Source organism: Salvelinus alpinus, chromosome 7 (genome assembly GCF_045679555.1).
Source record: "Salvelinus alpinus chromosome 7, SLU_Salpinus.1, whole genome shotgun sequence".
NCBI classification, from domain to species: Eukaryota; Metazoa; Chordata; class Actinopteri; order Salmoniformes; family Salmonidae; genus Salvelinus; species Salvelinus alpinus.
This window is the reverse complement of record NC_092092.1, coordinates 49,701,312-49,717,178: the sequence shown is the minus strand read 5'-3', so window position 1 is coordinate 49,717,178 and position 15,867 is coordinate 49,701,312.

Sequence of the window (15,867 nt, the reverse complement as noted above, 5' to 3'; positions counted from 1 at the left end):
TGCTTTTCCTTCATTCGGCGGTCCAACTCATCCCAAACCATCTCAATTGGGTTGAGGTAGGGTGATTGTGGAGGCCAGGTCATCTGATGCAGCACTCCATCACTCTGCTTCTTGGTCAAGTAGCCCGTAAACACCCTGGAGGTGTGTTGGGTCATTGTCCTTTTGAAAAACAAATGATTGTCCCTGTCACGCCCTGGCCATGGAGAGGCCTTTATTCTCTATTTTGGTTAGGCCAGGGTGTGACTACGGTGGGCATTCTAGTTTCTTTATTTCTATGTTTTGTATTTCTATGTTTTGGCCGGGTATGGTTCTCAATCAGGGACAGCTGTCTATCGTTGTCTCTGATTGGGAATCCTACTTAATCCTACTTTTTTCCTTTGGTGTTTGTGGGTAGTTATCTTTGTTAGTGGCACTATGGCCCTGTTAAACTTCACGGTTGTTTCTTCGTTTCTTGTTTTGTTGGCGACATTTACAATAATAAAAGAAAATGTACGCTCACCACGCTGCACATGGTCTCCTTCCGACGACGGCCGTGACAGTCCCACTAAGCGCAAACCAGATGGGGATGGTGTATCACTGCAGAATGCTGTGGAAGCCATGTGTGCCTTGAATTCTAAATAAATCACAGACAGTGTCACCAGCAAAGCACCATCACACCTCCTCCTCCATGCTTCACGGTGGGAACCACACACGAAGAGATCATCATTGGAACCAAAAATCTAAAATTGTACTAATCAGACCAAAAGACAGATTTCTACCGGTCTAATGTCAATTGCTCATGTTTCTTGGCCCAAGCAAGTCTCTTCTTCTTATTGGTGTCCTTTAGTAGTGGTTTCTTTGCAGGAATTCGGCCATGAAGGCCTGATTCACGCAGTCTCGTCTGAACAGTTGATGCTGAGATGTGTCTGTTGAACTCTGTGAAACATTTATTTGGGCTGCAATCTGAGGTGTAGTTACCTCGAATGAACTTAACTTATAACTCTAGGTCTTCATTTCCTGTGGCGGACCTCATGATAGCCAGTTTCATCATAGCGCTTGATGGTTTTTGCGACTGACTGCACTTGAAGAAACTTTGAAAGTTCTTGAAATTTTCCACAATGACTGACCTTCATGTCTTAAAGTAATGATGGACTGTCATTTCTTTGCTTATTTGAGCTGTTCTTGACATAATGTGTACTTTGTCTTTTACCAAATAGGTCAATCTTCTGTGTACCACCCACACCTTGTCACAACACAACTGATTGGCTCAAACGCATTCAGAAGGAAAGAAATTCCACAAATTAACTTAACGCACACCTGTTAATTTAAATGCATTCCAGGTGACTACCTCAGGGAGCTGGTTGAGATAATGCCAAGAGTGTGCAAAGCGTGGCTACTTTGAAGAATCTCAAATACAAAATATATTTTGCTTTGTTTAGCACTTTTTCTGGTTCCTACGTTATTCCATATGTGTTATTTTATAGATTTTATGTATTCACAATTATTCTACAATGTAGAAAATAGTAAAAATAAAGAAACTCTTGAATGACTAGGTGTGTCCAAACTTTTTGACTGGTACTTTATGTATGTGCATGATATGTGTATCTATATGAAAAATCAAAAACCTATTTAAGCCAATTTGGAGTCAACTGTAAAAAAAAATCCCCCCCTAATCTCTCTTAAGACAATCAATCGAGCAAGCTCCTGGAAAATACAAAAATGATCAACATGTACCCATTAGCATGAACATGTACCTTAAAGTTTACTGAAACAAGGCCTAGTACGACATTGTCTGTAAACAAAAGTGAGTTATCACTAAATATAAAGTGCACAACCAAATTCATCAGATATAGTAAACTTAGTAAATACAATTCATGGATGGCCATAATTGCTCTTGACAATCTACAGGTTTATGCAGGCTTTTCTACCACACCTGATTCTACTATTCATGGTGAACAGCTGAGTAGTAGAACCAGGTGTGGTAGCACTGGGCTTGAATAAATAAAAACATGCATAACCCTGTGGCTCGTCAAGAGCAATTTTGGTAACTCCTGAAACAAACCCTGCTGAGAAACACCTGTAAAATATAACATTAGACAAGTACAAAACACTCTTAAGAAAAATTATATACACATTTACAAATCTGACATTGGATATGTGCTCTAAATCCTTTAGCTACAAATGTTCTTAGTAATTCTGCACACAGCTGTCCAACTCCAGTGAAAGAGGACACATTCCCACATTTATAAATGGCTGTATAAATATGAAAACAGATGGGAGTACTCACAGATTTAGAACAGAACATAAATGTTTTATTGGTAGTGTGCAAAGTACCATGTGTAGGCTTTGAATTGGCATACACTGTAAGTCGTTTGTCAGCTCCACATGGGGCAGCTTGCATTTCTCTGTGACAGGCGCATGCCCACAATCCGCCACTCTGCCATAAAGTCCTGGGCAGTACCGTAGGGATGGCGTGCATCTCACAGATGAGGGCAACGATCACTTCCTTGAGAGTCTGAGAGCTGGTCTCACCTCCGTTCTAGCAAGACACACGTAGTAGTACATACCACCACACTCACTGCCACTTGCCTGCCACTCCACGAACCCAAAGGCTCTTTTAAGAGCAACCTAATAAGTGAAAATAAGTGTGTTTCCGGGAGGGGGCTGTCAAAACTATAAACAAAATATTTGACAAAATGTATCCTCCAGGAAGCAAACCCACAATCTTCAGATCAACAGGCTGTGACTCTAAACATTACACTACGAACCCTGCTCTTAAAACATTGATTTCAACAGACAGTTTAAATGGGCAATCTAGAAGCGTTTGTTCCAAAATGATTTTGTTCATTCTCTCAGTACTGATTGAACATTTATTATTCTTGCTTGGTTCAAATACAATAGTCTCTAAAACAGTTGATTTTATGAACACAGACTTCTTTAGTCACGTAGCTAACCAGGTTAGCAATAATGTAATTTTCTTTGGACTGTGCACAGCATGGCACACAATTTAGCATTGTCAGAAATGCTACAAAAAGGTAGCACATCGTTGGTTCTTAATGGACAGAAATAAGCATGTGAGAGCGATAAATTATACAGTCGTGGCCAAAAGTTTTGAGAATGACACAAATATTAATTTTTACAAAGTCTGCTGCCTCAGTTTGTATGATAGCAATTTGCATATACTCCAGAATGTTATGAAGAGTGATCAGATGAATTTCAATTAATTGCAAAGTCCCTCTTTGCCATTCAAATGAACGGAATCCCCCCAAAACATTTCCACTGGATTTCAGCCCTGCAACAAAAGGACCAGCTCACATCATGTCAGTGATTCTCTCGTTAACACAGGTGTGAGTGTTGACGAGGACAAGGCTGGAGATCACTCTGTCATGCTGATTGAGTTCGAATAACAGACTGGAAGCTTCAAAAGGAGGGTGGTGCTTGGAATCATTGTTCTTCCTCTGTCAATCATGGTTAGCTGCAAGGAAACACGTGCCGTCATCATTGATTTGCACAAAAAGGGCCTCACGCAAGGATATTGCTGCCAGTAAGACTGCAATTAAATCAACCATTTATCGGATCATCAAGAACTTCAAGGAGAGCAGTTCAATTGCTGTAAAGAATGCTTCAGGGCACCCAAGAAAGTCCAGCAAGCTCCAGGACCTCTCCTCTCCAGAAAAAAACATCATCAGGGACAGACTGATATTCTGCAAAAGGTACAGGGATTGGACTGCTGAGGACAGGGGTTAAGTCATTTTCTCTGATGAATCCCCTTCCGATTGTTTGGGGCATCCGGAAAAAAGCTTGTCCAGAGAAGACAAGGTGAGCGCTACCATCAGTCCTGTGTCATGCCAACAGTAAAGCATCCTGAGACCATTCATGTGTGGGGTTGCTTCTCAGCCAAGGGAGTGGGCTCACTCACAATTTTGCCTAAGAACACAGCCATGAACAAAGAATGGTACCAACACATCTTCAGAGAGCAACTTCTCCCAACCATCCAGGAACCGTTTGGTGACGAACAATGCCTTTTCCAGCATTATGGAGCACCTTGCCATAAGGCAAAAGTGATAACTAAGTGGCTCGTGGAACAAAACATCGATATTTTGGGTCCATGGCCAGGAAACTCCCCAGACCTTAATCCCATTGAGAACTTGTGATCAAGCCTCAAGAGGCGGGTGGACAAACAAAAACCCACAGATTCTGACAAACTCCAAGCATTGATTATGCAAGAATGGGCTGCCATCAGTCAGGATGTGGCCCAGAAGTTAATTGACAGCATGCCAGGGCGGATTGCAGAGGTCTTGAAAAAGAAGGGTCAACACTGCAAATATTGACTCTTTGCATCAACTTCATATAATTGTCAATAAAAGCCTTTGACACTTATGAAATGCTTGTAATTATACTTCAGTATTCCATAGTAACATCTGACAAAAAATATCTAAAGACACTGAAGCAGCAAACTTTGTGGAAATTAATATTTGTGTCATTCTCAAAACTTTTGTCCACGACTGTACATTTAATCAAAACTGCCCCTACAAACCTATTCAGTCCGAAAGGTGGCGAGTCTAATGGTCACTGTATGAACGCTGTAGTCTCGTTCTTATCCGACGCCAAGATATTGAGCTAGTTCTGGGCAAGAAACATTGTGACGACGCTAATGCTAACAACCCTGTTAACAATCTGGTATGTGGTTCTTGGTAACGGACGGGTGGCTCATGACGAGTGGTCGGGAGTGTCTTGTCTTGTGTACCTCCAATGAAGTTGATCTGTACATTTTCAGATTGGTGACATATTGGCTTAGATATGATGGTAGGGAGATTTGTTAAAAGTTTTGAGAATGACACAAATATTAATTTTTACAAAGTCTGCTGCCTCAGTTTGTATGATAGCAATTTGCATATACTCCAGAATGTTATGAAGAGTGATTAATTTAACATTGAGCTTCAATCAATGCCTGTATATTGTGTGGGCTATTTCCCCTACATTAATTTCCACATGAGATGTGATACTTTTAAGAAAGGTACCATTTGGACTCAAGTCAGCCTTTTTTTTGTAATGATCTTTTCTGTTTTCCCAGCAAATATCAAGCTTTTACCCAAGGTGTTGTCAGTGTTTGCATTCCGACAGACATGAGAGACTCATAAAGAAAATTGACAAACAACAGAAATGCCAGCGTGGGTAAATACTGGTGAACAAACAGAGCCTCGTAGGAAAAAATGTCAAAGGGCTGTCTTGTCTTCCACAATATTTAGATTGGGATAAAGAGATTTCCTCCTTAATTATTAAATTATTGTATATATGACACAGACAGATGGTAGCACAAACAAAACATGTTCTAAAACTAAAACATGAGGTTAAAAAAAATAAGCACTTAATGATTTTGAGTAGAAATGTGAATTGACGATTGAGCACTGTGCATTTATCGCCTTCTCATTCTGGGTTAGTCAGTGCATGAGACTTTGGTGATACCAGGAGATCTCACTGATTGTGTGTGTGAAACTCCTTATGACCCATTTACTATGCTATTCTACCTATCTTTGTAATGAATGGGTAAATTATGACTGATCAGACAATGGTAATTGTAAAGCTGGCACTGACTGACGACGCCAGGTCAGCGGAGTCAATCACCACCTTCCGGAGACACCTGAAACCCCACCTCTTTAAGGAATACCTAGGATAGGATAAAGTAATCCTTCTAACCCCCCCCCCCCTTAAAAGAGTTAGATGCACTATTGTAAAGTGGTTGTTCCACTGGATATCATAAGGTGAATGCACCAATTTGTAAGTCGCTCTGGATAAGAGCGTCTGCTAAATGACTTAAATGTAAATGTAAATGTATGGCAATGAATTCAAGAGCGTCCGTTGCATAGCACAACCGAGAGGAATTACTGTAGGCAGCTCGTTGTGGTTCACAAGTTGACACACCGTCATGACATCTCTGGTGATGAATGTATTTGTCTATTTTTTACTATTCTATAAGTTGGAGGTAAAGTCAGTCATTCACATGGTTGTGACCTTATGTTATAAACAAAATTGCCATGCAAATTCAGACATGGGTACAAAAGAAAATTGATTGTTCGGTCCTCAAGTTGGATTTGATTGGAAATCCACAGTGGTAAAAAAAATAACCCATTTTGTGTTGAGATGATGGCCCGTTTGCTATGCCCATTTGCTGAGCTTTATGTGGGTTGAATTTGCTTAAACCAACAAAATAAACTAACAAATGTGCCATGTTTAATGAACACGGCGAAGAGCATACTTACTGAGCTCCCAGTTAATCGTCATAAAGGAGGAAAAACAGTATGTGCGTTTGTGAGAGTCTCTTAAAGGAAGAGAGAGGAAAGTGAGAGAGATATATTGGGATGGATACAAAGCTCCGACTGCTATGGAAGGACGCGCCGCTTAAGTCACTAAAGACTAGCAGTGGAGGCCCCTGTTTTATCAGCAAATCCTTGCCATTATACTGCTAATGCCAGGCATAGCCTGTGACATCCTCAGCCTTGCTCTGACACCGCTAAAAGGCTTTAGCTTCTGTGTCACTGGCACACTCTGAATCAGTGGAGGAAACCCCAGGCCCGAGGATAGGAATATAATTATAGAATATAATCTTGGATTCTAGAATATACTTATAATTACAGTATATGGACCCAAGCCTCTCTCTGTAATGAGAGGCCAAGCAGTTGGATTGTTTTGAAGATGTGGACATTGGACAAGTATATTTCTTGCTGTGGAGGCTGCGGAAGGGAGGACAGCTCATAATAAAGGCTGGAAAGGAACTACTGGAATGGCATCAGACTGTCTGATGTATTTGATACCATTCCACACACAGCCATTACCACAAGCCTGTCCTATCCAATTAAGGTGCCACCAACCTCCTGTGATTTCTTGTCATAGCCTATATGTTCTATTTTTAAAAATCTGAATATAGCTTTAGCCTATTGCGCACGGATCCCACATCTTGAAACACCTACAGTATTTCAGACTGTCAGTTTTCATTATGAGTCAGCAAAAGATAGACAGCAAAGGCCTTAAACAGGATTATAGCAACCCACACTTTGTTCACAATGCATATCTCTCTCCACACACACACACACATTTTCAGCGTGACAGGCTAAGCTGTTGTTTTGTCTGTCAACAAAAGTAAGGTAGTAATTGTGAGATTACTACTGTATGTCCCTGCCACTCCTCTGTCTGGTTTCATCCCCATCCCTCGCTGTAACTGACACGTGTGGGACGTAGTAAATAATGACACACCTAAAGACATTGTGGCTTGTTGTCAATATGATCTGTGATACTCACCTTTTTTTGTTTACACTGTAAAAATATTTATATTTACAAAACATTCAATACAATTAATGTTACTTTTAAAGTTGAATTAAAATATTCATATTTACTTTATTTTGCCGTTTTAAAAATCAAAAGTAAGGGAAAATTTTTATTTACAGACACTATAATGAAAACAGATGCAAATGGAAATCTGAGAAAAAAATGGAACTCTGTAAATTTACAGCAGATGCTAAGCGGGTTCCTTGGGACATCCTTACCCTTATCTTAACCCCTACCCTAAAAAAAAGGTGCAGTACACACTCTGCTCTTCTATCCCTCATGCAATGATGTCCTAGTGTTTGTTGTTTGAAGTAGCGTCTTTGTTGTTTAAATAGTTCAAATGGACAGTGGTAGAAAAAGTTCCCATTTGTCATACTTGAGTAAAAGTATAGATACCTTAATAGAAAATGACTAAAGTAAAAGTCTAAAAGTATTTGGTTTTAATATAATAATTTCAAACAAACCAGATGGCATCATGTTCTTGTTTTTTAAATGTACAGATAGCCAGGGGCATGCTCCATCACTCAGACATAATTTACAACCTAAGCATGTGTTTCGTGAGTCTGCCAGATCAGGGGCAGTAGGGATGACCAGGGATGGTCTCTTGATAAGTGTGTGAATTAGGCAATTTCCCTGTAGTGCTAAGCATTCAAAATGTAACGAGTACTTTTGGGTGTCAGGGAAAATGTATGGAGTAAAAAGTACATCGTTTTCTTTAGGAATGTAGTGAAGTAAAAGTTGTCAAAAATATAAATAGTAAAGTACAGATACCCCAAAAAACTACTTCAGTAGTGCTTTAAGTTATTTTTACTTAAGTACTTTACACCACTGCAAATGGACATGGCAGTTTCACCGCTACAAATTCCAGCTTTAAATGTTTAACATTTCAACTTCAATGTGGTGACTTTGGAGTTGCTTATCCCAAGGAACCCATTTAGACTTTTCCATAAATTTACGGCACACAGGAAGTATGTCTGCTCAAACCAGAGAGGAAGAGGTGACGTGAAAGGGTTTAGTGAGGAATGTGAGGGTGTCGAATTTGGTCAACAAAAAATGTAATGGCTAATTTGCTTCGTGAGGCTTATTTGATCTAATATACGTTTTGTAATGGTTATATTGAAGTTGTGCCTGTTATTCACATGCGTATCTGCCCTCTGAATGGCTAGAGTAGTGCCACCTGATCTCTCCTCCCATCTGCCTTTCACCTTCGAGAACATGTATTTCCAACGTTAGAGCGGTCAGTCGACTATCTTGTCAATATAATAGATAATCTTTGCTTAAACTAAAATCAAAGGAACCTAATGTGCAGAGTATCAAAATACTTAAACATTTGTAAATCAATTTTTTAGGAGGGTGCAATTGCAGATATAATCTTATGGCTCTGAAATGTCAATCTGGGGTCAGTCTGGCACAGAATGTTAAAATTATTTCAATAGAAAAGTACAGACATTTAATGACTAAGTAAAGATAATACCCTTCTTTCTTTCTAATCACATCATCAAATATATTCATTCATGTTCATCACACATTTGTTAAAGCGGATATATTCTTTCTGGTTTCTGACACCCAAAGTCAGTAAACTACTTGCTAGTTATCAATAAAATGTGGTAAGTTTGTACTTTTTGTGAAATACCCCTTCCATGAAGATTTTTGTATTGGTATAGAACAAGAGGAAAACAACAATGCCTCTCCAAAGGGCCATTAAATATCCGTTAAGGCACATGTATTTATTTGATTTGACCATAAAGAGCTTATGGCCATTCTTCTGAAAATGTGGTGAAAATGAATCTAAGTCATTTAAAATGAGGACCAGAACCTATGATAAAAATAATCAAGGACTTGGGACTATAAGGTTCTGTTTGCAAAATGTATAGTTTTGAGATTGTGAGTATTCTTCAAGTCCCAGATCTCAGAACTGTTTTGTGATGTCTTCCTCTTTCATGCCTCAATAAGTATTTCACCCCGCATACAATTATTTGGATTGACAACCCAGCATTGTGTGATTGGATTGCTAATAGAATAGCACCAAGTTAAAAGGTGTTTGCACAGATAGAACTTCCTAATTTTTCATTTCTTTCATCGTAAATGTACTTCTTTTTTTATCTGACATGTCAAGGACCACATAAAGAGCAACTCTATGTGAATAACTATTATTAAAAAAATATATTAAATGCCAAATAGAACCTGATAGTCCCAAGGTCACGAAATGTCACTAAATAATTTACAATTAGTGCAATTCTGCATAACCGCTAATACTGCTAGCAAGCAATGCTAGAGGGACACTCGAAGTTGAAAGGGCTAGTTTGATTTTGGCCTAGAGGTTGTGCAATGGAAGAACCAAGAAGAAAGCTGTTTGAGAAAGGGTTTTAGTTTGCTGAGTGAGGTAAGTAAATACATTATTTGACATTTTTTACCTGGTGTATCTATATGGCTACGCTAACCTAAAGCCAGTGAGCCAATATTGTTGCTAGCCACTATAGCCACAAATGTACCTTATTTATTTACCTTTGATTTAATAAAACATAGTTCAACTCTTTACTCTCTTTTTGAGAGAACTAAGAGATAGAAACCTGTATGGAGTTGAAGTCCCTTAGAGCTGTTTGAAAGTTTCTAAGATCATGCCTAGTGTTCTAAAAACACTCTGAAAACCAGAGAAAGACTCTTTTGAAGAACATTATCCCCAAACCCCATCCTAAACATTCTGGGAGCCAAAATCGCTATCTTCTCATTTGTGTAATATTCACCTGAAAGGCTAGAAGGTGAGATAGGGAGTCTCTGATGATGGCCTATATATAGGCTTACTCATTAAACCCCTCTTCTCAACTGTTCACTCAACAGCATCATTTCATGTGTTTGGGAGATGGAGTGGGATAAGATAGCTTTCTCAGTTTTCTGTGTTTACCCCCTAATGCTTTATATCCCCAAACCGGGCATGCCCCCTATTTAATGGAGAGCATGACATTTGGTTAATTCCTGGGATGGTTTGTTAGGAACATTTGTGTGAATTTGAGTATATTTAACTGTTGTGTGTGGGTGTTTGTGTGCGTGTGTACGTGCAAGTATTACAGTTGCCTTTTTGACAGGTCAAATATGCTTTGCGCTTGAGACACTCAAATTGATAGCATTCATCACAAATGAAATGCAAGGTTTTGGTAAGACAAAGCAAATCATGAAATACTTGGTTGTGGTTGGGTCCTCTTTGACAGCTCAGTGTAGTCCAAAGATGAAGTTCCCAAAAAACTATTCCTTGGCATTTTGCCAGTCCACAAAATGGATTTGTGCCCATCCGAAAACACGGTTGCAACTAAATACAGTTAAAATGTTACTTTCTTTGGCTCTTAGTCATGGTAAAAAGAAAACAAAACCCAAATGATAAGCTACAGAGGCCTGTGGCCATTATTCACTCACTGTCTGCCTAAACTAAACCGAACAATTACACAATTTACACCATCAATAAGCTGTTCAATTGAGCTTGTCCTCAGGCTCAAGGTAGGCCTATACACCGGTTGTATGTCTCTGTTGTTGTTCTGCTGTTATCGTTTGCATGGCATTTCTTTTCAGGAATTAATCCTACATTATAGCCATGCCTACTTAGATTATTATTAGAATTGTTTTTATTTTTAAAACAGCAGTAAGATTGAATGACTTTTGAAAGATGGTTTGTTTCAGGCTAAGCCTGAAAGGGACGGTCACCTTGGGTTATTTTAAAACACAAACACATTTAACCTTAAAACAAGGATTTATCCTTCGATGTGAAATTCGGGCAGGTGACTTTAGAATGTGGAGAGTATTCCTACCACACACTGTGAAAACAAACAACCCCCCCGGCCTCCACCTGATCTACATTGTTTCAGCAAAAGTGGATCCACTCCTTGAGTGAGCTGGAACCTCTTCTTTTCATGTTTGCGTATACTTTTAGAATCCCTTGGAGCAAACATAGGCATTTGCCAATTTGCTTAATATCATCCTGGTCACAAGATACAGTCTCGGGCGTACAGGTTCATAATCAAAAAGTCAAACATGCAGTATGTTGGAAGAACCATATGGGCTAGAAGTTACAGAATATGTGTGAAAACAAACACACGTGCAACCGACCCTTCCTCCCCTCATCCCCCTTTCCCTTCACCAACACAGCTCCTGGCTGGATTAGTTAGAGTGAAAGCCTCTCATATTAAATAAATGTCCATGTAGATCTCACAAGTACAAGAGGGAAGGGCGAGGACAGATTGTAGGGAGGAGCAATGGTGGACTGAAGACAGCAGAATGATTCAAGATAAAAACGTTTTAAAAAATCTTACTAAATAAACTTAGCATTTCTCTTAGTCTTTGTAAAAATCCGAATATCTTCATTGTAAAGGGTTTAAACACTGTTTCCTATGCTTGTTCAATGAACCATAAACAATTAATGAACATGCACCTGTGGAACGGTCGTTAAGACACAAACATCTTACAGACGGTAGGCAAAAAACTTTGGCGATGTCATTTACAAAATAGCCTCCAACACTCTACTCAACAAATTGGATGCAGTTTATCACAGTGCCATCCGTTTTGTCACCAAAGCCCCATATACTACCCACCACTGCGACCTGTATGATCTCGTTGGCTGGCCCTCGCTTCATACTTGTTGCCAAACCCACTGGGTCCAGGTCATCTACAAGTCTCTGCTAGGTAAAGCCCCGCCTTATCTCAGCTCACTGGTCACCATAGCAGCACCCAACCGTAGCACGCGCTCCAGCAGGTATATCTCACTGGTCACCTCCAAAGCCAATTCTTCCTTTGGCCGGCCGCCTCTCCTTCCAGTTCTCTGCTGCCAATGACTGGAACGAACTGCAAACGAACTGCAAAAATCAAGCTAGAGACTCTTACCTCCCTCTCTAGCTTTAAGCACCAGCTGTCAGAGCAGCTCACAGATCACTGCACCTGTACAAAGCTCATCTTGCTCCTTTGCACCCCAGTATCTCAACTTGCACATTCATCTTCTGCACATCCTACCATTCCAGTGTTTAATTGCTATATTGTCATTTCTTTGCCACCATGGCATATTTATTGCCTTACCTCTCTTATCCTACCTCATTTGCACATGCTGTATATAGATTTTTCTACTGTATTATTGATTGTATGTTTGTTTATTCCATGTGTAACTCTGTGTTGTTGTATGTGTCGAACTGCTTTGCATTATCTTGGCCAGGTCGCAGTTGCAAATGAGAACCTGTTTTCAGCTAGCTTACCTGGTTAAAAAAAGGTTAAATAAATAAATAAAAATTAAAAAAATTATGGTCACAGATATGAAAACTTAGGACACTAAAGTGGCCTTTCTACTGACTCTGAAAAACACAAAAAGAAAGATGCCCAGGGTCCCTACTCATCTACGTTAACGTGCCTTAGGCATGCTGCAAGGAGGCATGAGGACTGCAGATGTGACCAGGGCAATAAATTGCAATGTCCGGACTGTGAGACGCCTAAGACGGTGCTACAGGGAGACAGGATGGACAGCTGATCATCCTCGCAGTGGCAAACCACGTCTAACACCACCTGCACAAGAAAATCTGGTACTTTTTACCGGTATTAAAGACAATGAGGGTGAAGACCCAAAGTTTGGAGAAAGATTTCTGGGGCAAAAGACTCGCTGGCACGAAAATAGGGATGAATGATCAGTTCAAAAAGGAAATTGCAGAACGGCGCAAAGTTCTGAACCCACTCTTCGAAGTGAATAGAATAAAAGGGAAACATGTCGCTCTCGTAGTCGATAAACTGTACATTGATAACCGACTGTTCTGAGACACCAAGACTGCTTCATGACTATTCTAAATATTACAAAGTTCCCATAGAGGAGTCGAATAATGGAACACCCAATACTAACCACGGTAGATATTGTAATAAAAACAGGGAAACAATAAAATACAACAATTAATAAATAAATAAACTACAAATACACTATACCATTCAAGATCGGGAACGTTGTAAAATAATTAGTATTCAACTTTCTATTTATAGTATTTATAATTAGATAAAAGACAGCAGTAGAAGAAAGGACAATTATTGAAATAATACATCTTCAAATATAAGGAACTGGAACACAAAATTACTCAAAAGCTTGTAATTAGATAGGAATCAACATGGTAGAGATCAAAACACAGCAAACAGAGGACATATTGGGCACAATATGTGGGTATGTGTGTGGGGGGAGTATGGTTATCATGGAAGATGAGTGTTTTTCTGTTGTAAAAGGGTGGTGAGTTAAGTGAGTGAAAAAGATAAATGGTTGCAAATGCCAGAGCCCATTTATTTCTGCGAGCAGGAGTTGTGACAGAAAGAGTTTTCAATTGTGTGCAGACATGGGATATACATTTAAAAATAAATTACAAATATTGTCTATTTCTTTATTGTCCTATCATGATGGAACAGTCCCCAACCCTATACCCTAGACACCCACATGATCCACCCACACAATAAGGAGAAGTCCTTATCTGTTTCATAGGCCTACTGCGTGTAGCCTATACGTAACTAAGATAGAAAGATGAACGCGGTCAGAGACCCACTAAAGCTGCACCGCCCCCTCAAGAGTCTGAGCCTGCCTGGCAGGGTTGGTCCAACAACGGTGGGTGAGCATAATATATAAGGAATTTCTCAAAGCTGCTAATGAGAACCTTAATGACCTTGCACCAAGCCGGTGGGAATTTCAGTGGAGACCCCCACCCCGGTAGTGGCGGTGCTGGCAACACTAGCTGCAGTAACCCATGGGGAGGGGGGTCACACTTGGACAATCAGAGAGGGGGCAAATTATTGTAGCCCTGGTGGCACAAAATAATCAAAAGGTCTGACTGCTCATAGATGCTTGGGAAAATAGTCCCAGTGGGGGACCAGCATGTGTGTTTTTCAGGGGAAAGTGGTGTACCTGAGTTCCATCAGCTAGAACATGACATTGGTTGAGCAAATCTCCCTATTCTTGCTCAATTTTCCATGCCTTCTCAAACAGCTACAACTGTATATATCTTCTGTTGAGTTGGGCTCGGGATGGAACAACTGTTGAACTTCTGAGCTTGTGGTTGTTTGTGGGGGAAGGGTGGAGAGAGTGTGTTTATTTATCTCACATCTGTTGCTAAGTGGTAATGATGTTTCGGGACAGTATAAGACAGTGGAGGCTCCTCAGAGGAGGAAGGGGAGGACCATCCTCCTCAGTGAAATGTCATAAAAATAAAAATAGCGGAAAATTAAACTATATTAAATATATTCATATGTCACCAAACAATTGATTAAATAACACTTTTTTGCAATGAGTAAACAGTAACTTCAACAGCACTGTCTGCCATAGAACCATGGTGCAGCCAGAGGATAGCTAGCTTCTGTCCTCCTCTGGCTACATTGACTTCAATACAAAACCTAGGAGGCTCGTAGGCCACACCCCCTTCCATAGACATACATGGTAAATATGACCACTTCCGGAGCACGTCCTCCAACCAATCAAAGCAGGTGCAGTAAGAACTGACATGTTGTCCATCCAATCATAGAATTAGGATCAGCGAAGAACCTATTGAGTTGTATTGGGATTGTGCCACAGAGCATTATGGGGTTTCTATGTGTTTAGAAGCTTGGTGACATTGTTGGATAGAGATTAAGAGTGAAAAGTAATAGTTATTATTCAATTCAAATTCGTTTTTTCAAATTACAGGAGACTGAGGAAGTACATTATAAATTGTTTTCTTGGTTTTAGAACTTTATTTTTATGTTCAGTTAGTGCAATTTATTTAAATTTGCCTGGCTAACTTCAAGTAGCTAGTTAACAGCGTCAGTGTGCAGTTTTCTGCACCAGAATGGTAGAATTGCCAACACTGCCGACAATGTTGTGGACTTTTTGTTGAAGAACCCCTTTCATTCTCTGGGGTACATGGAAAATGTGCGAATTAAAAGCGAGGGTCAACCTCTGCATGAGATCCGTTTCACGAAGAAGGATGAAATTGTGAGGGCGTTCAATACCACCGTGTATCAAAAGTATAGCTGGCTAACAGAGAACCTTTCATCAAGCCGCCTGTATTGCTGGCCTTGCCTGCGTTTTTTGGGGCATGCAAGAATTTGCTTTTAGAGGTCACGACGAGATGGAAAGTTCCGCCGACCAGGGCAACTACAAGGAGCTTGCAGAGGTAATTGCACATTATGATGCTTTACTTGCTGAACATATCGAACTTTCGACTCTTTTTTCTTGGATGTCAAAGACAATTCCCGAATGATTTGATAGCTTCCATCGAATCATCCATTAAACGATTAAAGAGAGAGTTTGACGCAGCGCATTTTTTCCGCGTGCGCACAAGTAGGCTTTCCACTTCCCCTGGTATTTTTTTAGCAAAGATGTTAACACATAATCACTCCGTACAGAGACAAGGAAAAACTCATGATATAAATGTTGCAGCAGCCTAGGCCACAACTAAACATTAGAAATCATTAGAAACATTAGAAAATGTTTCTGTCTGATCAACTGTAGTCTACTAATAAGAGCAGCTGCATACAGCCTATGTGACCTGTCCATCTGGTCAGGGTAAACTAATTGGTAACGTTATGTATTTATTGTCC